This window comes from Lactuca sativa, chromosome 2 (genome assembly GCF_002870075.4).
Source record: "Lactuca sativa cultivar Salinas chromosome 2, Lsat_Salinas_v11, whole genome shotgun sequence".
Lineage (NCBI taxonomy): Eukaryota > Viridiplantae > Streptophyta > Magnoliopsida > Asterales > Asteraceae > Lactuca > Lactuca sativa.
In genome coordinates, this window is record NC_056624.2 from 25439935 (window position 1) to 25464302 (window position 24368).

Sequence of the window (24368 nt, forward strand, 5' to 3'; positions counted from 1 at the left end):
TGGATGCATGTGATGTTTTTCCACCAAAACATGAAGAAAATTACATTTCCTTGATTTTGACTTAGGCTTAGGTCATGGGACTTCACCATATACAACATGCATGTTGTTTTTGAATGAAATCCTACCACCATCATCATCAAAACTGTGAGTAGGTTCAAGTGTTCAGGATTTTACAATAGAATGGAGTAGTAGAAGAAGAAGAAAGTGTAAGAAAAATAACAAAACTTAAAGGAAAAGTGAAGTAGAAATTGATTTTACCTTCAAGAACACCACAAGATGATGAAGATTTCTAGTTTGAGGTGTGTTATTGGACATATTTTCTTGAAAATTTTGTGACTTAGGGTGAGGGTGAGAGAAAATAGTGGTGGTGATGAAGAGCGTGAGAGAGAATGAGAGGTAGAGTGAAAAAATGAAAGTGATTCTTGATATAGGGAAATGGTGTATTAGGGTTTTCAAGTAAGAGAGAGAGAGAGGAGAGAGGTAAAAAATTTTGAATGGAGAGAGGGTCTCACTCTTTTAAATTTTATAAAATATAAGTTTATTATATAAAAATATCAAGTTTTTATAAAAATATGCACCTTATCCTAGTTTTCATTCCCAAAACCTCAATTTTTGTCTTAGAAAATAAGGTTAAATACTAGTGACTTCAATTTTATTTCTCCTTGGTTATATTTTACTAAATTGAGTTATTTTAAATTTATATTATAAAGTCCATACCAAATTTTATAGATTTTTAGGTGTTAAAGTTTATAAAGTTGAGATTTTAGGGTTTTTAGGGTCTTGAGATTTAATAAATATTTGGATATCAAAATACATTGAATTATTTGAGATTTCTAATTATGATAGAGTTTCATAACTCTTTTCTTGTTAAAAATAATGTTTGTAATTCATTTTTATGGGTTTATTGGCATTCTTTGTAGTGATTCTGAGATTTAAGCGAGATTGAGGAATCAAGTATACTAGTCCTAGTTTTCAACTTTGACTTAAGTTCCTACAAGACTCGAACCTAATTTATACCACTTGGTCAAGTGCATGATGTGTATACATGATTCATGCAAAGATGTTCAAGTCAAAGAATGACCCGGATATGGATATTCATTATAGTTAAGTAGTTGTAGAATTAACATACCACTGTGAAATCTAAGCACACTATCCTTCGATTCTACTTGTTTCCAAGTTTCTAGTAAATTATAACTTAGCTTCTAGTTACTAAGTCTAGTATGTGTCGTGCCTATACGTGCAACTAAGTTTAGTCAAATCTAGAACCGACTCGAATTTTGACAATTGTCACACCCAACTAGCCATACCAGAGGGATGATAGATAATATAGACGTCCTAAAGTAGTGGACATCTCCGACAAACCACGTAACACCCACAAGTTCCCGGATCGACCTATCTAAAAGTTAAAATACTGTGAATTCCACAAACTTTAAGGTCATGACACAACCGACTGTAGCATCATAAAAAAATGAATTAGATAAATGCGTCCGCCAAAGTGAAACTCAAATATATAGCCAAAATCATAATAAAACGAAACAACATGAATGAGATAACAACCAGATCTAGAAGAAATGAAGCCAAATGTAACATCCTATTTCTGATCGTCCGTGATTAGGGTTTGTGGGCTGCAAACCGGGCATGAGGGAGTCTTGGAGTTATGACGAGTTGCTAGGAGCTTAGGGCATCTCATTACATATCCGAGGGTTTGAGGTTCGTGGGAATCAGGGTTATATTGAGGAAGCGATGACAGTTCGATGATTTGGCAAGATAAGTCCTTTAGTTGAAATTGATGGTAGCGGAGTATGCTGGGCGTACGTGTGTGTATGCTTAGCGTACTCATGCGCGTGACATTTAAGCTGAGCCACCTAGTACGCTGGGTCTACCAGAGGGTACGTTGTGCGTACTAGGCACAAAAGAAAACCCTAGTTAAGAGGAGTGTCCCTATATAGAGAATACGATAATCTCATTCCTAGCCACCATCTCCAGTCAATAAACCCCTAAATCCTAATCCTCGTTCTTGAACTTGTGTGTGACCATTGTGAGCTTATAAGTGTTATTACGGAATTTTTGGAGTAAAGAAGGAGCATGGAAGACAATAGAGTTGGAGTGTAGGCTTTGGATCTGAGCTTTTCTGTGGTTAGAGCATCATTTGAAGGTATAAAGCTCAAACTTTCCCATCCTTTTTGTTTTGTGCATGATATGGTCCATTTTAGGGCTTTTGGTCCCAAACCTTGAGGCTTTACGAGTTTTTGCACTCCAGAGCTTAATATCTGTCCTTTTAAGTGTTTCTAGTGGTGAGGATCCATAAAAATGAGGTCTTAAACGTGAGAATCAACCCGTGCATGAGATTTGAGCATTTTGAGTTAAGAGAATAAGAGTTTTATGTGTTTGTGACCTTATTAGCCATGCAAAGGCTTAAAGTCACTAACTTTATGGAGTAAGAGATGATAGGGAGTCCAGATCTGAGAAATAAGTTAAGGTATTAATGGGTTAAGATCAAGAGAATGGACTAGTGCAAAACTCGGTGTACGCCCAACGTAAGTTCCAGTACGCCCTGCGTACTGGGTTGGCGTCCCCGATCAGTTTCATGCATATGTGAGTACGCTGAGCGTAACAAGAGAAGTACGCCCCACGTAACTTCATTATGGGCTTTCGAGCTGGATCTTATGATGGGTCATAAGGGCTGGGACTGAATATTTGGGCTTGTGAATTAGAGACTATGAGCAGAGAAATATTATAATTTTGCCTTGGGACCTTGTGTTGGGCTTGCCATTTAGTTTTGAGAGTGGGCCTTAGGTGAGCCCATTTATTATTGGGCCTTGGTGGGCAATGGGTTTTAGGATTTTAATGGGCTAGTTAGTGGTCTTACTTTAGACCTAATGAGTGAGAGTCTGGACTTAGTTTCTAAATGGGTTAATTTTGGTTTTGGCTTAGAGTTAGCGGCCGGTGCGGAGCAGCAATGTTATAGGGGCTGTTCATCATCCAAGGTGAGTCTTCTCGCTATACTTTACCTAGAGTGGTACTATGTGTGACTGGAGGGTCCTATGTGTTTACATCGAGTATTATATTATCCTGCTTTATGTTGTATGCTATGCATTATGTCTTTGTGATTTATGTTATGCGGAGCTTTACAGACCGGACCAGAGGGTCCAACGAACCGTGGGGCTGGAGGGCCCCACTAGGACACATTGACCGGAGGGTCTTACAGTGATATAGCCTAGAGTGGTGGATGAGCTATGTGTGTGGTATATTGGGGAACTCACTAAGCTTCGTGCTTACCGTGTTATGTGTTAAATGTTCCATGTTTTCTCAGAATCGCGGGATGGCAACGACTCGATTGTAGACACCAGAGAAGGAGTTATGATTTGAGGATCTTGGATTATTATTATAAAAAAAATATAGAGTTATGTTTTGTAAATAAATTAAATGGAATTCTCGTGAAACGTAAATATGAGAATTATGTGATTTTTAAAGAAAAATTTTGTTTGAAAATTTACAGTGTTACAAGTTGGTATCAGAGCCTTGGTTTGAGAGATTCGGATGCACCTTCAGGTATATCTGGACTCAAACTGAGGAATTGAGAAAGATTTTCAAAAGAAACGATTTTCTAAAATGAGCAAGAGTTTCTAAGAGGAAAAACGACAAGGAGCAGTGTGTACGTATAACCAGAGCCCGAACGGTGATTTCCCAAAATACTTTTGCTTGTTTTTGTTGTGAGTTATTATTGAGATATTAGTGATGCATGCTAGAAGATAGGCTAGGTATTTCATATGCTAGGGTTAGAGTTGCCTGATTTGTGATGCCTTAGCTTAGAAATTTTGCTATCTGTGATGTGCTTTGAGTATGTACGGAGTAAGAGTATCCAGCAGGAATCTTTTAGAGAGAGAGGGCTTTAAGTAGAGCAATAATCTAGGAGAGATACCTAGATGAATAGTGGAGGAGCCTACTGAGAGAGTAGTTAGATACCCGCATGGGGTAGGGTTACTAGAGTTCGGTTACACCTCTTGAGCGTGGGTAGAGAAAATAGAGTTGTAGCCTAGAGTGGTTTTATTTGCTGGTGGATGTTATTTGATGCCCGGATGCTACTTGCTTCGTGCTTTTTGGAATTCTTGATGATGGGAGTCAGCTACTAAGTGAATATGACGATATTCAGGAGGTAGGTGGCTGGCATCATGAGAAATTCTTCAGCAGTTGATGGCGGAGAAGTGTGAGAACCTAGGAAGAGCCTAGGAAAGTGACTGAGTCAAATGAGTACGCTAATAGAGGAGAGTATTCGCTGTAGGGCGAACATGTGTAGCGGTATTGGTGATTCGGAAAGTTGACCAACTACTTAGGAAATCTGGGACGATCTGTGTGGAAAGTATGGGTAGATGTCGAAGGTAGTATGGGCCCGTACTACTGAAAGAAGAGGACCCGTAACAACCATAAATTTTACACCAAATTTAAACTTTTTTAATCATAAATAAAAACCAAATAGCATTGTTCACAAAAATGTTTTCAAATCCTTTTCCATAATAGTGTCCCTAAAATCATAACATAAGGATGAGGAGCGGTACGATCACGCCTTTGCCTTTTCATGATCTCCTAAAGTACTTGAAACAATAAACTGAAAACTGTAAGTCCGAGGGCTTAGTAAGCTACCCCGAAAATACCAATAACACACTGAAAATACCATATCAGTAATAATCGATCAATCAATCAACATGCATACTGGGCCATCGGCATTACTGGACCGCCCTACAGGGCCTATAGTCTATCTGGGTCTATCCCAAGCCTTCGGCATGACTGGTCCGCCAAGTGGGCCTACAGTCTCCCCGGACCGCTCAAAGGGTGTGTTGGCCTACAGCACAAAGTAGGTCCGCCTCAACCCAACCAACAAGCAAATAATATGTGTGCATAACTATCATATACTGGCATATATAAACATCAAGCATATTTATCACTGGTCATCAATCATAGAATTCTCTCGTAACTAGAGTATCGACCTAGCAGGTCACTAGCATACCAATCCATACGGATCATAAGAGCATAGCATACTTTCTACCCTGATTCCTATCTAATAGATCATAACCACATATAGCATACCATAACAATAACAACTAAAGAGCCCGCCTTGGTGTCGTAGAACCTACTGATATAGTGAGGATAACTCACCTCGCAGATGTCGACTTGAAAGGTAAACTCCAACTCTCGGATCACTTGACACAGGCTCCACCACCTATTATCATAATACAACATACTCATAAGTCCTTAACCTTATAAGGTACTCCATAACCCACTACTCAACCCCTGGTCAAAGTTAAATTCCTCAGTTAAGGTCAACAGTCCATGTTGACCTTAACTCGTCGAGCACCCTCAGCTACTCGCCGAGTTCCTTGAAGAACTTTCCAACTCACCGAGTCATCGGGGTGACTCGTCGAGTTCCTTCGATTCCTAATCAAACTTTAAGGCCACCCATTGGGTTTCCTCCTTGCAACTTGACGGATACACACGCATACATATCATGGAGAAAAATCATCTGACTCGCTGAGTTGTTCTTCAACTCATCAAGTTTATGGCAATCTTCATCGGACTCACTGAGTTGTTCATCCAACTCTTCGAGTTCATGGCCATCTTCATGTCACTCGCCAAGTCCATTCAATCCTTTTTCCATACAAACCTATTTTAAGCCATGCAGCGACTCCAAATCACAGATCCAAGCTTCTAGGGCATGCTTTTCACATAAAGTTGCAAACTTTACGTGCATACATGGCTATAAAGGCTCTCAATGCCTATTTTAAGTTCTTAATGGAACTTCATGCTCATAAGGGACCTTAATCATGACCAAAACTGAAACTTTATGCTTCTAGAATCCAAGGAGGGTCCAGATCTGAAGTTACAACCTCAGATATAGCCCATAGCTCATCTTTTCCAACATATCATCTCACCAAAACCCTAAAACTCAACCAATAGAAGAGATTCACAAGGAAAAAGGCGATGTGGTTACCTCTAGAAGATGATAACTGAGAGTAAGAGTTGATTCCCAAACTCTACTTCCTCCACTCTCCTTCTCCTCTAAGCCTTCTCCCTCCAAAGATCTTCCTTTCAAGCTTCAAACACACAATGGTCACACACTCACACACGTATTAGGTTTTTAAGGGGCTCTCAAGGACTGCAAAGAGGCCAAAGGAGGCTAAGGCTCCTTTAAATGGAGGTGAAAACCCCAAAATTTAGGGTTTCATCTGCCAACTCCTACTCGCCAAGTCCTAATTTGGACTCGTCGAGTAGGTCACTTAACACACGATCCCACCTCGCTTCTACTTGATGAGTAGGTCAACCAACTTGTCGAGTAGAGCTTAACCTAATAAATCTTATTTAAACAATACCTGAGAACCGGGGCATTACAGGACCCATACTCGAAACAAGGAGAATTCTAGAGGTTCTGAGTAGCAGATTGAGAAGAGAGATAACATGGTTCGAGTACCATGATTTGTAGTAGAGTGAAAGGAGATCACATGCTTCGGGTACTGTCACACCCCCGAACCAGATGGCGGAAACGTCTGGGGGCTTGTGCGTGACTTCATCTGAGAATATCATTACAGTGATTATAAATGAAACATAACATCATCATTACCATGCATAATATAATACAACTGACATTGTTTACATCAACTATAATCTTTTAAATAACATGACCAAAACATTCAATGCATGATGTTTAATAGTACACAAAACATTCAATGTATGATGTTTAACAATACAACTGTCATTTTTTACATTAGCTAGAATCTTCTTCCTTTCCAAAATAGCCACAGGCCTCTCCACATAGATCATGCGCTCATCGACCTGAATGTCATCCAAGGATACCACTGCCTCCTGATCCATAATGCATTTTTGCAATTGCGAAACATGAAACGTGCTGAGGATCCGGCTGAGCTCCTCCGGAAGCTCTAGTCTATAAGCCACCCTGCCAACCCTGGCAACAATCCTGAACGACCCAATGTAACGGGGACCCAATTTTCCCCTCTTCCTGAAACGGATCACACCCTTCCAGGGTGAGAGCTTCAGAAGAACCATGTCACCCACCTAAAATTCCATCTCAGATCGGCGTCGGTCGGCATAACTTTTCTGCCGGCTCTGAGCGGTCTGCAGTCGCTGTCCAATCTGTTGTATCATCTCAGTAGTTTGCCAAACTACCTCTGTCTGACCCATCACCCTGTGCCCCACCTTACCCCAACAGACTGGGGTCCTACACTTCCACCAATACAACAGCTCGAAAGGCAAGGGGCCAATACTGGAATGATAACTGTTGTTGTAGGCGAATTCTGTAAACGGTAAGTGGGAATCCCAACTCCCACCGAAATCAATGACGCATGCCCTCAACATGTCATCGAGGGTCTGAATGGTCCGCTCACTATGTCCATCGGTCTGCCACTGGAACGCCGTGACATCTTGATCGGAAACGATAGAAACTAGAACCCCATGGCAAGAGACAATCTCTTTGACGTACAGGTCGGCCAACTTCTCTGCCGACGAACTCTCCCGTATGGCTAGGAAATGGGCAATATTGGTCAATCGATCCACGATGACCCATATAGCATCGAACCACCTTTCCTTCTTCGGCAACCTCGTGATGAAATCCATCACGATCCGTTCCCATTTCCACATGGGAATCTCCAGAGGCTGCAACTTACCGTGCGACCTCTGATGTTCGGCCTTGACCATCCTACAGGACAAGCACCTCTCCACAAACCAAGCGATATCTCGCTTCATACAAGCCCACCAATAACTCGAACACAAATCATAGTACATTATGGTGGCTCCCGGGTGAATAGAAATCTGAGACTTATGAGCCTCCTCCATCACCGTCTGCTGGACCCCTCCAAACATCAGAACCAAAACCTGACCGTAACGGGTCAACAAACCGCGGCTATCCTGAACAAACCGGGCGCTTTCTCCCTTAATCCTTTCCAACTTCCAGTTCTCCGACCTCATACCCTCAATCTGAGCATCCCTGACTAAACCCACCAGCGGGGAATCCACCACTATCCTCATACACTTGGTTGGGGTAGAGGACCCAGCCGACTTGCGGCTCAGAGCATCTGCAACCACGTTCGCTTTACCAGGATGGTAAAGGATCTCACAATCATAGTCCTTGACCACATCTAGCCACCTGCGCTACCTCATGTTCAGGTTCGGCTGATCCATGATATGTCTCAAACTCTTGTGATCCGTGTATATAGTACAATGGAACCCGTATAGATAGTGCCTCTAAATCTTGAGAGTGAAGACCACCGCTCCCAACTCAAGGTCGTGCGTTGGGTATCTCGTCTCATGCGGCTTCAGCTGCCTCAATACATAAGTTGTCACTCGTCCCTTCTGCATGAGGACTGCCCCCAAACCTGTGATGGACGCATCACAAAACACCACAAAATCCTCAACTATCTCGGGGAGTGTCAACACCGGTGCCTCGCAGAAACATCGCCGCAGGGTCTCAAATGCCCTTTGCTGCTCAGGGCCCCACCGGAAATATACCCCTTCCTCGTTAGACGAGTGAGGGGTACGACAATCCTGGAGAAATCATGAATGAATCTACGATAATACCCTACTAAACCCGACAAACTCCTGATGTCTGAGGGAGATTTCGGAGTCTCCCACTGCATAACTGCCTCCACCTTAGACGGATCGACCAAAATCGCCTCATGGTTAACGAGATGTCCGAGGAACTGGACCTCTCGCAACCAAAACTCACACTTCAAGAACTTGGAAGACAACCGTTCTCATCGCAGAACCTCTAGTAGCTCCCTGAGATGCCCCTGATGCTGCTCCCGGGTCTTGGAATACACCATGATATCATCTATAAATACAATGACCGAGCGATCGAGTATCTGTCTTAAGAATTGGTTCATTAGATCCATGAACACTGTCGACGCGTTGGTGAGCCCAAACGGCATCACCACGAACTCGTAATGACCATAACGAGTCCGAAATGCAGTCTTCTCCATGTCCTCCTCCCTCACCCTGACCTGGTGATATCCTGATTTCAAATCAATCTTGGAAAACCAAGATGCACCCTGCAGTTGATCAAAAAGATCATCCATCCTCGGGAGCGGATAACGGTTCTTCACCGTTAACTTGTTCAGCTCCCTGTAGTCAATGAACATCTTGTGCGAACCATCCTTCTTCCTGACGAAAAGGATCGGTGATCCCGAGGGTGAACTAGTCGGACAATTAAACTGCTTACCCAATAGCTCTTGCAACTGAGATGATAGCTCCTACATCTTAGGCGGTGCCAATCGGTATGGTGCCGTGGCGATAGGGGCCGCACCTGGCACTAGGTCAATCCTGAACTCAACCTGCCTCTCTGGAGGCACTTCGGGTAACTCCTACGGACACCCATTAGCAAACACCCTCACTACCGGGACCTCAGAAACTGAGAGCTGCTCTCTAACCCGTGTATCTACCACATATGCCAAATAATCGGCACACCCGTGCTGAATATACTGTTGAGCCCTGTCTGCCGAGCAAAAACCTGATCCCAACCTGCTGCCCTCACCATATACTACAATTTCTCCCCCACTTGGGGTTCAAACCACCACCCACTGTCACTCACGGTCGATCATGGCGCTAAAACGGCTAAGCTAATCCATCCCTACAATCACGCATAAATCCCCCATGAGGATAGGAACCAAATCTATCGGGAAGGACACCCCAAAAATCTCCAACTCGCATCCCCGGTAGACCGAAGAAGTAGAAACCCTGTGCTCGTTGGCGATCGAAACTTGCAACGGGCACTCAAGATCATCCATCGGCACACTGAACCCTCTAGAGAAGGTTTGAGATACAAACAATCGACTCGCCCCTGAGTCAAATAATTCCAAAGCGGGCAAGGAATTTACTAAAAGCCTACCTAATCACAGGTACAATCAATAAGCATAACACAAATACGATAACTGAGACAGAGTATAGAAACATACCAGCAACCACATCTGGTGCTAACTTGGCCTCCTCGGCCGTGAGCTAGAAGTCGTGACCCTAAGCCTTCGTAGGCTCCACCTTGACTGGCCTCCCATCTCTAATCCTCATAGTAGCTGGCGCGGAACCCTGCACCGGCTTGGAGGCGAGCTGCGGACAATTGGTCTTCACATGACCAACCTGATGATACTGGTAACAAATCCTCATATCTGCTGAAGGGGTAGACTGACGGCAGTCCCTGGCATAGTGCCCCTCCTTGACACATTTGTGGCACCCACTTCCTGCTCGACAAACCCCCGAATGAGCCTTGCCACACTTTCCACAAGTGTGGCTCTGATGGCCCCCAGAACGTGTATCAGTGGTCTTAGACCGCTTAGGCGCCGACTGAGACTGTACCGGTGCCTAACGCTGCTCCTTCAGCTGTAGCTCTATCTCCAACTCACGCCGCCTCGCGGCCTCCTAAAGGTTTAGGAGGGTATCACAACGCTGTGTAGCCATAAACTGTTGTATATCCGTCTTGAGCATACTCAGATAACGAGTCATCTGAGACTGCTCTGACGCAAACTTCGAGCAAAATATAGCCCTCTCAGTGAACATCAAGGTGATCTCCATCACAGACTCCCCATCCTGTCTCAATGTCAAAAACTCCTGAGCAAGCCGCTCCCGTTCCACGTGTGGAACATACCGGGTGCGAAACATATCTCGGAACTGCTCCCAAGTAATAGCAGCCCGCTGATCATCAGAATATGAACCTGTCGTCAATCTCCACCAGTCCTTTGCCCCGAGCCTAAGCAGGTCAGAGCACACCTGACCTTCTGGTCAGCAGGACATGAGCACGTGAAGAGACAACCCTCCATGTCAGACAACCACCACATAGCCCTGATCGCATCCTATGTAGCATCAAATGTCGAGGGCTTCGTATTATTGAAGTCCTGGTACTAGAAAGCCCTGCCGGCTCCTCCTCCAACCCCTGCCGCAGTTACAGCTTAAGTGGCTGCAACGGAAGCTGTCTCTACTAGAGCTGCATATCGCTCATCAAAGTACTCCACCATCACGGTCTTAATTGACCCAAACATATTTGACAGCTGTGCTCGGAACACAGCAGCAATCTCGCCGTGATCTCCCGGATCCTGGCATCCAACTCTTCGGTCCCTATTTGAACCACGGGTTCAGGTGCTACCGGCACCTCCAACCCTCCGTCTCCCGACCCCGATCTTGACCCGGATCCCGAAGCAACACGTCTGGTCACTACCATACTGAAATATATATATATATATATATATATATATATATATATATATATATATATATGTATATAAGTCATCAGATAAATAACATAACGTCGGGAGATCAAATCCCACAAACCCTAAGCGTTGTGATTTCCTTGCTACGCGTATGGGTCCTGTGCTTTCAGTAGTACGGGCCCATACTACCTTCCACACCTACCCATATTTGTCTCAAGTATCACCACAACGCCCTAACAATATCATCAACATAGGAAATTCGCTCAACCCTCACTTCTAGGGGAATACCAAATATCTCGCATCTAGAATCACCACATATCACAACTCACACATCCATGAAATTTCCATCATCCCCTAAAGCACCAGTGCACGCTGGCTGCACATAACACTGGACCCAATAAACTTTCGAATATCCAATCCTACCCGAAGGCTGAATCAACATTCTTAGGCTATAAGGTCTTTATTATGCACAGCCGCGATGCATACACTAAACATCTACAGTTATGATGTCAATTCCGCGTACAAGAAACCCTAGGCTAATAGGCATCATGTAATCAGGCAAATCTATCATGCGATTCCTGAAGATCCCTAGCCTAGCACTGGCATGCTGTTCTAACATACCAAAATATCATATAACTACATGGTATTTTAGGGTTTACTTACAGGCTCCGACTGATCGTACTCTCTGCATCCTCCATCCTTTTATTTTGAAAACCATTTTAAAACTTACTTTCCGAAAATCTCCTTGATTTGAGACTGGATTCACACGAGTGTTCCTCCAATTCACTCAAACAAAGGCTCTGATACCAACTTGTAACAACCATAAATTTTACGCCAAATTTAAACTTTTTTAATCATAAATAAAAACCAAATAGCATTGTTCACAAAAATGTTTTCAAATCCTTTTCCATCAGAGTGTCCCAAAAATCATAACATAAGGATGAGGAGTGGTACGGTCACGCCTTCGCCTTTCTATGATCTCCTGAAGTACCTGAAACAATAAACTGAAAACTGTAAGTTTGAGGGCTTAGTAAGCTACCCCGAAAATACCAATACCACACTGACAATACCATATCAGTAATAATCGATCAATCAATCAACATGCATACTGGGCCATCGGCATGACTGGACCGCCCTACAGGGCCTATAGTCTATCTGGGTCTATCCCAAGCCTTCGGCATGACTGGTCCACCACCTGGGCCTACAGTCTCCCCGGACTGCTCATAGGGTGTGTTGGCTTACAACACAAAGAAGGTACGCCTCAACCCAACCAACAAGCAAATAATATGTGCACATAACTATCATATATTGGCATATATAAACATCAAGCATATTTATCATTGGTCATCAATCATAGAATTCTCTCGTAACTAGAGTATAGACCTAGCAGGTCACTAGCATACCAATCCCTACGGATCATAAGAGCATAGCATACTGTCGACCCTGATTCTGATCTAACAGATCATAACCACATATAGCATACCATAACAATAACTAAAGGTCCGAACTTAGTGCCGTAGACCCTATTGATATAGTGAGGATAACTCACCTCGCAGATGTCAACTTGAAAGGTAAACTCTAACTCTCGGATCACTTGACACAGGCTCCACCGCCTATTATCATAGTACAACATAATCATAAATCCTTAACCTTATAAGGTACTCCAAACCCACTAGTCAACCCCTGGTCAAAGTCAAATTCCTCAGTCAAGGTCAACAGTCCATGTTGACCTTAACTCGTCGAGCACCCTTGTCTACTCGCCGAGTTCCTTGAAGCACTTTCCAACTCGCCGAGTCATCGGGGTGACTCGTCAAGTTCCTTCGATTCCCAATCAAACTTTAAGGCCACCCGTTGGGTTTCCTCCTTGCAACTCGACGGATACACACACATACATATCCTGGAGAAAACTCATCCAACTCGCCGAGTTGTTCTTCAACTCGTCGAGTTTATGGCAATCTTCATAAGACTCGCCGAGTTGTTCATCCAACTTGTTGAGTTCATGGCCATCTTCATGTGACTCGCCGAGTCCATTCACTCCTTTTTCCATACAAACCTATTTTAAGCCATGCAGTGACTCCAAATCACAGATCCAAGCTTCTTTGGTATGCTTTTCACGTAAAGTTGCAAACTTTACGTGCATGCATGGATATAAAGGCTCTAAATGCCTATTTTAAGTTCTTAATGGAACTTCATGCTCAAGAGGGACCTTAATCATGACCAAAACTGAAACTTTATGCTTCTAGAGTCCAAGGAGAGTCCAGATCTGAAGTTACAACCTTAGATCTAGCCCATAGCTCATCTTTTCCAACTTATCATCTCACTAAAACCCTAAAACTCAACCAATAGAAGATTCACAAGGAAAAGGCGATGTGGTTACCTCCAAAAGATGATAACTGAGATAAGAGTTGATTCCCACACTCTACTTGCTCCAATCTCCTTCTCCTCCAAGCCTTCTCCCTCCAGAGATCCTCCTTTTAAGCTTCAAACACACAATGGGCACACACACACATGTATCAGGGTTTCAGGGGGCTCTCAAGGACTGCAAAGAGGCCAAAGGAGGCTAAGGCTCCTTTAAATAGAGGTGAAAACCGCAGAATTTAGGGTTTCATCTGCCAACTCCTACTCGCCGAGTCCCAATATGGACTCGTCGAGTAAGTCACTTAACACGCGATCCCACCCCGCTGCTACTCGACGAGTAGGTCAACCAACTCATCGAGTAGAGATTAACCCAATAAATCTTATTTAAACAATACCTCAGAACCGGGGCGTTACAGGACCCATACTCGAAACAGGGAGAATTCCAGAGGTTCTGAGTAGCAGATTGAGAAGAGAGATAACATCGTTCGAGTACCATGATTTGTGGTATAGTGAAAGGAGATCACATGCTTCGGGTACTGTCACACCCCCGAACCAGATGGCGGAAATGTCTGGGGGCTTGTGCGTGACTTCATCTTGGAATATCATTACAGTGATTATAAATAAAACATAACATCATCATTACCATGCATAATATAATACAACTGCCATTGTTTACATCAAGTACAATCTTTTAAATAACATGACCAAAACATTCAATGTATGATGTTTAACAGTACACAAAACAAGATCCCATATTCTTGTTGATTCTTTTGCTTAACGAGTCCCTGAGAATACACGTTATTTTGAAAATGGTCAAAATTTATAATGTTGGTGACTTCATAAGTATGGTTGCATAAAAGTCTTTGTATCTTTCGTAAAAACCCAGAAAATCCGATATTTTCTATAAATTGTCTGAAAATGATTTGAAAATCAAGTATAAATCCATGTGTGAATTTCATAGTTATAACTTGTATGAGTGTAGTTTAGATTCATTGTATTGTGATTAAGTGATAAATGTAATAATTTCCCCAGAAAATCCGATATTTTCTATTTTATAACAACGTCTAGATTCTTGTATCGTTAAATAAGTCGTTTTGCAATGACACAATCAAAGAGTTTATCTTCGAAAGGTTAAATTTGGTATTGAATCCCCATATGAGCCGTTATAACCATGCATGATAATGACTATGTTGCCAGTCTCGGCATTTTTCCAAATTCCGGTATTGCTCAAGATTTTGTCGCCCTAGACTGGCCTAGTCTAGCTGTAGCGAACAACTAAGGCGTGGGGGGTCACCCCGTATAGATCTATACGCAAAATCCCACTTTCCTTCCAGGAAACTCTGATTATAACTACAGGCTACGATTGTACACTCAGAGGTGCCAACCGACATGTCTCACTAGATTCTAAACCCCCTTTGTACTACGTTTAATGTTTACGTATGTGTGGTATGTTTTCGTCTTCGAAAGGTAGATATATAAGCCTACGAAGTTTAATCATTACGCAAAGGCATAGTTACGCTCTACTACCATGTGAATTTCCATTCCAAGCCCAATTAACATGTAAATAGACCACAAAGGCCCAATAACATGTAAGAGGGTAATTTAGGCCCAATAGGCATGTAAATGGGCCACAAAAGCCCAATAAACATGTAATCCATAACTTAGGCCAAAATTAACATGTAAATGGGTCGTAAGGCCCAATAAACACGTCAAGGAAAACATTGGGCTCAATATACACTTAAATGGGCCCTTAGGGTCCAATGGCCAAGTAAGGTGAATATTAGGCCCAATAAATAGTTATCGATGTATTTCGTTCGTTTGTTTTGTTTGGTTGTTTGTTTTAGCTCGAGGTTTACTAGATTGATGATAATAAACTTTCTTTTTGTAAAAATGAGATTTTTGGCCAATAATCCTCCAATTTTTAATGAAGGCCCAAAGATTTGTAAAAATGACACTTTAGTCCATAATTTATAAAAATTTGCAATTTTGTCCCAAATATTTAGAAATTCACAAATTCAATCCAAAATTTTATATTTTGACATTTATGGTCTAGTTTTGTAGAAAATTACATTTTCAGCCTCTTGTTTGTAAAGTTGTCACTTTTGGCCCAAATTTCGATAAAAGTTACATTTTTGGTCCAATTTAGGAATAAATTTTATTTTTACCCCAAAAATTGGTTTATATACATTTATGATTCAAACTTTGGCCAATTTACATTTTTAATCCCCAAAACCTCATTTTTCGCAATTTTGGGCCCAAAACTGTGAGGCCCAAAAATTTGGCCCATTAAGCTAAAATTCACATCTTTGGCCATTTGGAAAGTATGTTTATCATAAAAATCCCTTTTTATACAAGTAGGACATGTTTCGTCCCTATAAAAACATAATTGCCCCTTTTTGTCCTTATCTTTTGTTTTCTTGACAATTTTTAACCTTTAATAAGGTTCTTATTGAAATCTTTTGTATCTTAAACATGTCATCACTTTTGGCTTGATAATGTGATGTATATAATGTCATAGTTCATAGATCTTTGCTCAATATTACTTAAAATTTCTAGATTTGCTATGATCTAACACATTTTTACCAAATAAACTAAGAAATTACACAAAACATACATATAACACATAGATCTAGACATTTTACTTGCATTCTCCCCCAAAAATCATATGAAAACCAAGAACATTGGGGGTATGAACTCACCTTTGGTTTGATGTTTCGGTTTTGAAGAAGAATGGAAGAAGATGATGTGATTTTTGGTCCTAGCAAGCTCCTTGGGAGGTTTTTGGGCTTTAAGGTGTTCGAAGAGCATAAATCATAGAATAAGGTGGGTTAAGCTGAGATTTAAGGTGTATCTTGAAGTTAAAACCATGAAGTCCAACCAAAAGCTTACCAAATGTGATGAAATTTAAAGATGAGTTCTTGATGTGCTCTTAATATTCTTGAAAATTAGGAGGATGGAAGGGGAAAATTCTTTATGGTAGAGAGGAAACATAAGAGAGAATTCTTGAGTTGGAAGATGAAAAATGATGGTGTTGGTGAAGGCCCTAATGGCCGAGAGTGGTATAAGAGAGGAGGAGGAGAAAATTTTGCATGGAGAGTAATTATCCTTATGGGTGTATGTGATTTTATGGATATATGGTAACCAATTATGTTTTGTCAATAATCCATTACATCCTCCTTCTTTTTCTCTTTTTTTTTTTTTTTTTTTTTTTTTTTTTTTTTTTTTTTTTTTTTTTTTTGGTATTTTGTGCCAAGAATGGCTAAATGGAATGAAGAAAAATTGTTTTGGGCTCAAATCCTTGACTTTATCGAATTCCATAGGCCCAATATTATTTTCCGGCCCATTAGGCTCTTAAGGTGGTTCACGGCCCAATATGGTATAAAGGAATGGGTTTGTGGTCAATTAAGGCTAATTAATTAATTTATGGCCCAACAAGGCCCATTAGAGATAACTAGTCCATTTTAGGTCTACTAAGGGTAAAATGAACCATTTTAGGCCCATATGGCGCAAAGGTTAAGTTTTTTGAAAGTGGGTCAAACTAGGGCTCATTTAAGGGTTCTAAGCCCAAGATAGTCAAATTGAGTGCTTATGGGTCCATTATGCCCAATAAGAAAATCCTAGTCCATAATGAACTTGAACCGGGATTTTTAAGGTTTTCAACTCATAATTAACTATTGAGGTGTTTTGTATGGAGTTTTGATCTTTACTTGGTGATCCTGAACTGAATTTTATTGTTATTGAATGAACATAGTGTATGATATCAAGTTAGAGTTACCAGTATCATGATAGTTGATGTCCCATGGTGGTTGACTAGTCTGAGATCAGGTGATAGAGTGTGGGGCTAGAGGGCCATGTCGAGCAAGTTTTAATGGTGTATACCTAAAAAGGGGAAATCGAGTTCGTTACCGAGGAATTTTTTTGGTGAGATGTTTGTGGGAGTAGCAAGGCTCAGGGATGAGTAGAGATGATGCTTATTGGAGGATCGAGGTCTGAGTCGAGCCATTGGCTGAAGGATGAGACGTCACATTCTGTGGCAATAGTTGCGTTGTTCCTATTTTCCGGGAGAAGCGAAGGAGATATCAAGTATCCTGTTATAGAGTTTGGAGGAAAAACCCCATGGGGTAGCATTGGCGGTGACCTTTTCATCAGAGTATGCGGGCAGTGTGTCTGTTGCGAGGTATTTCTGGTACCAAGGAGTTATTAGTGGAGGCTGAGATGGAAGAGACCTAGGAAGGTGCTTATATGAGTGTAGCATGCTTTTTAGCAGGAATTTCAGGTGGTTAAGAGGAATATATCAGGGTGGTTGTGAGAATGAGGTTTCGTGCTTTGATGATGATTCCCGTGTTGGGAGGCGGGTCGAGGAGTCAAGGACGTGGTGCATGATAGGGCATTATCTACGGACAGAGGGTTAGGATTTTTGGAATAGTTGAGGTGTCCGGCGAAATATCGGTCTGAGATTTCGAGATGTCTAGAGGCATTCGTGCTGGGAGGATCTAGAGGTTTTGTCTGAGTTTCGGTATATTTGGAGTTGCTTGGTTTCCACCGGGAAGATCATTGAGTGTTTACGTGGTATGTTCCATGAGTCAAGTGTGATGTACCTGGTGGAACAGTCTATGGAGTAAACTTTTGGTATGCCCACTGGTGATGGTTCGAACCCTGAGTGAGGGAGAACTGGGTAGTCAATTGGGAAGATCAGCGATTCGTTCAAGTTCGGTTAGGAAACTCGATATGGAGATCTGCGGTGCAAATACCTGAGACCTGGGTTATTGGTGGATGAGGTAGGGTGAAATAGCTGAGATTTGCAGGTATAGGTATAAATTGTAATCAATACCCCAGAAGAGGGCAACATTTGGTTTGTCGACCAATTTTAGGGTCGGTATGAGTAGTTCCTTTGGGCGGTTATCAGTAAAGGGTGGAGCTTCGGAATTTCGTCATTCAGTCGTTGACGATTCCTCCGTGCTTCAATTTGGGAGATGGGAGTATTTTGAGGTTTCAGGTTGTGTAAGTGAAAGATTAGTGGTAAAGGCAAGTATGCGTGAGACGCAGTGATGATATACTGAGGTACCCGAGTATGATGTCCAAATTTTGGTCACTTTAGGAATCAAGTTGTAAGATGGCAAGTAGAGTACCAAGTGATTTTGTTCCTGTGGGGACCCATCAGTTAGTTGTCAGCGGAATGAGACTGTCTAAGGGTGTATCTGTGTTGAGTCTTGTGCCTTGCCTGCAGGAATTTGCCTCAGGAGTGGTGGTGCATAAGCTGGGTGAGTGTAAGCACCTATCTATGTTGAACTGCAGAGCATGAGTTGGTGAACTCAGTGTGGTGATGTGTCATGATGAGGTTATGGGGTGATAAGAAATCAAGTGGATTCGATTGGAAGTATTCGCTTGGGATTATCAGGAGAAACCGTGGAGTGATTCCATGGTGAGTCAGTGAGCGAGAGAGTGTTGTAAGACTACGGAGAGCCATAGCATCCACGATTCAGCGAAAGAGAGTGTCATGATACTGCGGGGAGCCGTAGTACTCATTGACTAGAGAGAGAGAGAGAGAGAGAGTGTGTGTGTGTGTTGTGATAATATGGGGAACCGTAGCATTCATTGGATAATGGGAGTGGGTTGTGATACTGCAGGGAGCCATGGTATTCATTAGTTAGTCAAAGAGTCTGGATTCATTCGTGTGTTGAGTCAGACTCTCGAGCTTGAGTCTAGATTCGTTCGTGTGTTGAGTAGGCGAGATGAGGTTTTGGTTTTGTCGATTGGTTTCATTTTGAGGGGTATTGATATTCATATGATTTCTTAAACTAGAGTGGGCCAGTTTCGTTGGTATGAGAATACTCGCGAGATGCATGGAACCATTGGGTGGTAGATGAGAGAGGTCGGAAGCGAGATGATTTCAGATGAGTTGTAGCATTCGTTAGCGGTAAAGTGAAATTCGTGACTTATGTGTCACGATGAGCCGAGATAGTTATCATGAGAAGGAAGGTGGTGAGATGTTTTGGTTTGCAATGAGTAACCTTTGGAGGTTCATGTATTGGGTTAGGAGCTGACATGGTGCTCAGTATTGAAGGGGAAATCTGAGAGGAAGTTGGGACTTATGTCTATGGATATCAGAGGATACTTTCAAGTGAGTATGGTCTTTTCTTGTGTTTGAGGTCAGATTTTTGGGATTTATTCTTTCTGATAAGTTCTGATAGTTGTTCAGGCGGTGGGTCCTAAGTGGGTTATGACCTTTCCGTTCCTCTTGAGTTTGACGGTGATCAATTAGAGAATCAGAGTTGGTAGAATGTTCTTAGAGTCTGTTATTCGATGAGAGATTAGCATGATATTTTGTGAGGGTGGTCTGTCAAGGATACAGACCACTAGAGTTTTCATGTTCGGAGAGAGTCAGATCGAGTACCGCAGCGGTAGTGGGTCTATCCTTCTTCGGGGTTGGGAGTTCCTGTTGGGATCAACTGTCTTTGGAAAAGGTTGTTGTATGATATCAGGTCCTTTCGGTGGTGCTTTTCGGGTTATCAGTTCGATCTATGTGTTGATAAGGAGCGATTTCAAGGGAGAAATCTAATTCAAGTGGGGGAGAATTGTAACATCCTGTTTCTGATCGTCCGTGATTAGGGTTCATGGGCTGCAAACCGGGCATGAGGGAGTCTCAGGGTTGTGACGAGTTGCTAGGAGCTTAGGGCATCTCGTCATGAGGTTCGTGGGAATCGGGGTTATATCGAGGAAGCGATGATAGTTTGATGATTTGGAAAGATAAGTCCTTTAGTTGAAATTGATGGCAGCGGAGTACGCTGGGCGTACATGTGTGTACGCTTAGCGTACTCATGTGCATGACATTTAAGATGAGCACCTAGTACACTAGGCGTACCAGAGGGTACGCTGGGCGTACTAGGCACAAAAGAAAGCCCTAATTAAAAGGAGTGTCCCTATTTAAAGAATGAGATGGCCTCATTCCTGGCCACCATCCTCAGTCAATAAACCCCCCTAAACCGTAGTCCTCTTGTTGAGCTTGTGTGTGACCATTATAAGCTTATAAGAGTTATTGTGGAATTTTTGGAGTGAAGAAGGAGCATGGAAGAGAATAGAGTTGGAGTCCAGGCTTTGGATCTGAGCTTTTCTATGGTTAGAGCATCATTTGGAGGTATAAAGCTCAAATCTGTCCCATCCTTTTTGTTTTGTGCATGATATGGTCCATTTTAGGGCTTTTGGTCCCAAAGCTTGAGGCTTTACGACTTGTTGCACTCCAGAGCTTAATATCTATCCTTTTAAGTGTTTTTAGTGGTGAGGATCCATAAAAACGAGGTCTTGAACGTGAGAATCAACCCATGCATGAGATTTGAGCAATTTGAATTAAGAGAATAAGAGTTTTATGTGTTTGTGACCTTATCAGCCATGCAAAGGCTTAAAGTCACTAACTTTATGGAGTAAGATATGATAGGTAGTCTAGATCTGAGAAATGATTTAAGGTATTAACGGGTTAAGACCACGAGAATGGACTAAAGCAAAACTGGGCGTATGCCCAATGTAAGTTCTAGTACGCCCCGCATACTAGGTTGGCATCCCCGATCAGTTTCATGCATCCGTGAGTACGCTAAGCATACCAAGAGAGGCACGCCCCGCGTAACTTCACTGTGGGCTTTTGGGTTGGATCTTATCATGGGCCGTGAGGGCTAGGCCTGAATCTTTGGGCTTGTGAATTAGAGACTATGAGCAGAGAAATATTATAATTTTGCCTTGGGACCTTGTGTTGGGCTTGCCATTTAGTTTTGAGAGTGGGCCTCGGGTGAGCCCATTTATTATTGGGGCCTTGGTGGGCCCAATGAGTTTTAGGCTTTTAATGGGTTGGTTAGTGGTCTTCATTTAGACCTAATGAATGAGAGTCTAGACTTTGTTTCTAAATGGATTAATTGTGGTTATGGCTCAGAGTTAGAGGTCGGTGCGTAGCAGCAGCGTTTTAGGGACTGTTCATCATCTGAGGTGAGTCTTCTCACTATACTTTACCTAGAGTGGTACTATGTGTGACCGGAGGGTTTTATGTGTTTACATCGAGTATTATATTCTCCTGCTTTATGTTGTATGCTATGCATTATGTCTTTGTGATTTATGCAATGCAGAGCTTTACAGACCGGACCAGAGGGTCCAAAGAATCGTGGTGCTAGAGGGTCCAATTGAGACACATTGATCGGAGGGTCTTACATTGATATAGCCTCGAGTGGCTGATGAGCTGTGTGTGTGGTATTTTGGGGAACTCACTAATCTTCGTGCTTACCGTGTTATGTGTTATGTGATTCAGGTTTTCTTAGAATCGCGGGAAGGCACCGGATTGATTGTACACACTAGAGAAGGAGTTATGATTTGAGGATCCTGGATTATTATTATAAAAAAAATATAGAGTTGTGTTTTGTAAATAAATTAAATGGAATTATCGTGAAACATGATATGAGAATTATGTGATTTTTAAAGGAAAAATTTGTTTGAAAATTTATAGTGTTACACCAAAAACATAGAGAAAGAGGCGGAAATACTCTCCATCCGGATCAAACACTGCACCATAACACCAAGATTAGACACAGCAACCCAAAAGGGAAATGAGTTGAATTTATCCTCAAGGGGTCGTACAACCCCGAATTGGAGAGGAGATGACCCGTTAATCATACAAGCTCGGATAAAAAACACCACAATCTATCGAGTTTATGAAAACCGCTGAAGCGCGGTTGACATTATATCCGAACACTATTTCCGATGACTGTTATCTAAATGGAGAGAAGCGCTAGAAGAATCACAAGAATAACAAATAGGATTCGTCAGACATAGCGTCACACCACTAGGTGCATTCTTTCTGTCATTCACCCTCGAAGACATACACAAAGACAAAAGGAAACTGTCCTACTACACTTCATCATTGTCAGGGCAGCATCCGAGAACAACCACGACTTGATTAAATTCCCCATATACACAAGCATAACAACCATCAAAGCAATCACCAAGAAAACAATTGAATGCAACCAGGTCATGATACTGGATGAAATTACACAATGCTAAAAGCGACCAAAGGGAAGAGGAACCAAAGTCCAAAGAGGCAATCCACGACAAATACCCAGACAAGAGCAAAACTATTGGACCTCCTACGGAAATACAACCACGTCTTCACATAGGAGTCCACAAACATGGTAAGGGTAAGTCGGAGAAAGAAATAAGGTAATCAATGGATGGGTAGGTCAGAGAAAGAAATAAGGTAAACAATGCAGAAGTAGACAAGGTAGTGTAGGCGGACATTCTCAAGGAAGCCATTTAACCTTTATAGATCGCCAACCCGGTCATGGTCCGAAAACAAGATGGCTGTTGGAGAATTTTGATAGACTAAACAAACCTAAACAAATCCAGCGTAAAGACTTCTATCCACTTCATGAAATAGAGCAAAAGGTGGAATAACTAGAAGGGTTCAAATAGAAATGCTTCCTAGATGGTACAACGGATAGCAGCATATATGGATGTGAAAGGAAGAATAAAAGAAAACAATATTCTACAAGGATCACGACACCTTCTGCTACCAAAATGTAACATCCTAAAAACGATGGAAAAATGTTCATTTTAAAATCATTCCAAAAAACCATAATGTAGCACCCGGTTCCTGGTATGAATTTCATTCAAGTATTATTCATTTTTTTGGCCTCGAACTCGGCGCGTTATTGGCCAACTCGACGAGTAGGAGCGACTTGGACCCGGGAGTTTAATGACTTACTCGACAAGTCGGCAGCCAGACTCGACGGGTAGGCCCTGACTGGACAAAACCCTAATCTAATGGATTGCACCCTATTTAAGCATCTTATTCAGAATCCCTTCATCCCAATTGCTCTCAGAACTCTCCATATCAAAACCCTGATCGTTTGTGTAAAGATCTAAGGCCTTTGTGGTGGTTTTTCCTGATCTTGGAACATAAGAAGGAAGAGAAAGGCTTGAGGAATCAAGAGGAGGCCAGAGGAGTTCGAGTGTGTGCACCCTATGCAGTTCTTTAGAGCTATAAAGCTGATACCTTACTCTTTCATGTTTTAGATCCCTTTTTGGCGTGATTTAGGGCTTTTAGGAGCCATTCTTGGTGACCAATCATAAGTGCAAGCATGGTTGCGGGCTAAGACTTAAGATCCAAGGTATTTGAGGGGTTACAAGGCAGAAAGGGACTGATTTTGGAGCCTTAGAGGGCCCTATGCATCTTAAGAGTCTCATTTAGGGTCGTTTGAGCTCATAGTCCCATGCATGCACGTAAAGTTTGTAACTTTACGTGCTAGATCGATCTTAGAAGCCTAGATTTATCTTTTGGTCAAGTGTTGTACATCAGAAATCGAGAAATGAGACTTGGTAATTCTCAACTCGATGAGTCATTCTTGGACTCGACGAGTCCATGGCTTGACTTACCTTTTCTGTTCTGGTACGAAGGAACCCAATGAGTGTTAGAGTGGTCTTAGAGGGGTCCGGGGGAGTGACTCAACACATTTGACTTCGTCAGAGACCTGGAAATCATAGAACTCGACGAGTTGTTCATACAACTCAATGAGTCAAGCGCAGACTTATTCATAGGATAGGGATGAACTCAACAAGTTGTTCATACAACTCAGCGAGTCGGATGAAGGGTCATTCGTTGATGTTTTAGAAGGAGAACTCGTCGAGTCATTGCTAAACTCGACGAGTAGGGGCGTGAAGAAGGGCAGCTGAAAGGATAGGGACTCGATGAGTTGGCGGCCCAACTCGACGAGTCAGGTCAAATGGAAGTGGACTTTGACTTTGAATTGGTCAGGGGTAAAATAGTCATTTTACCCTAAG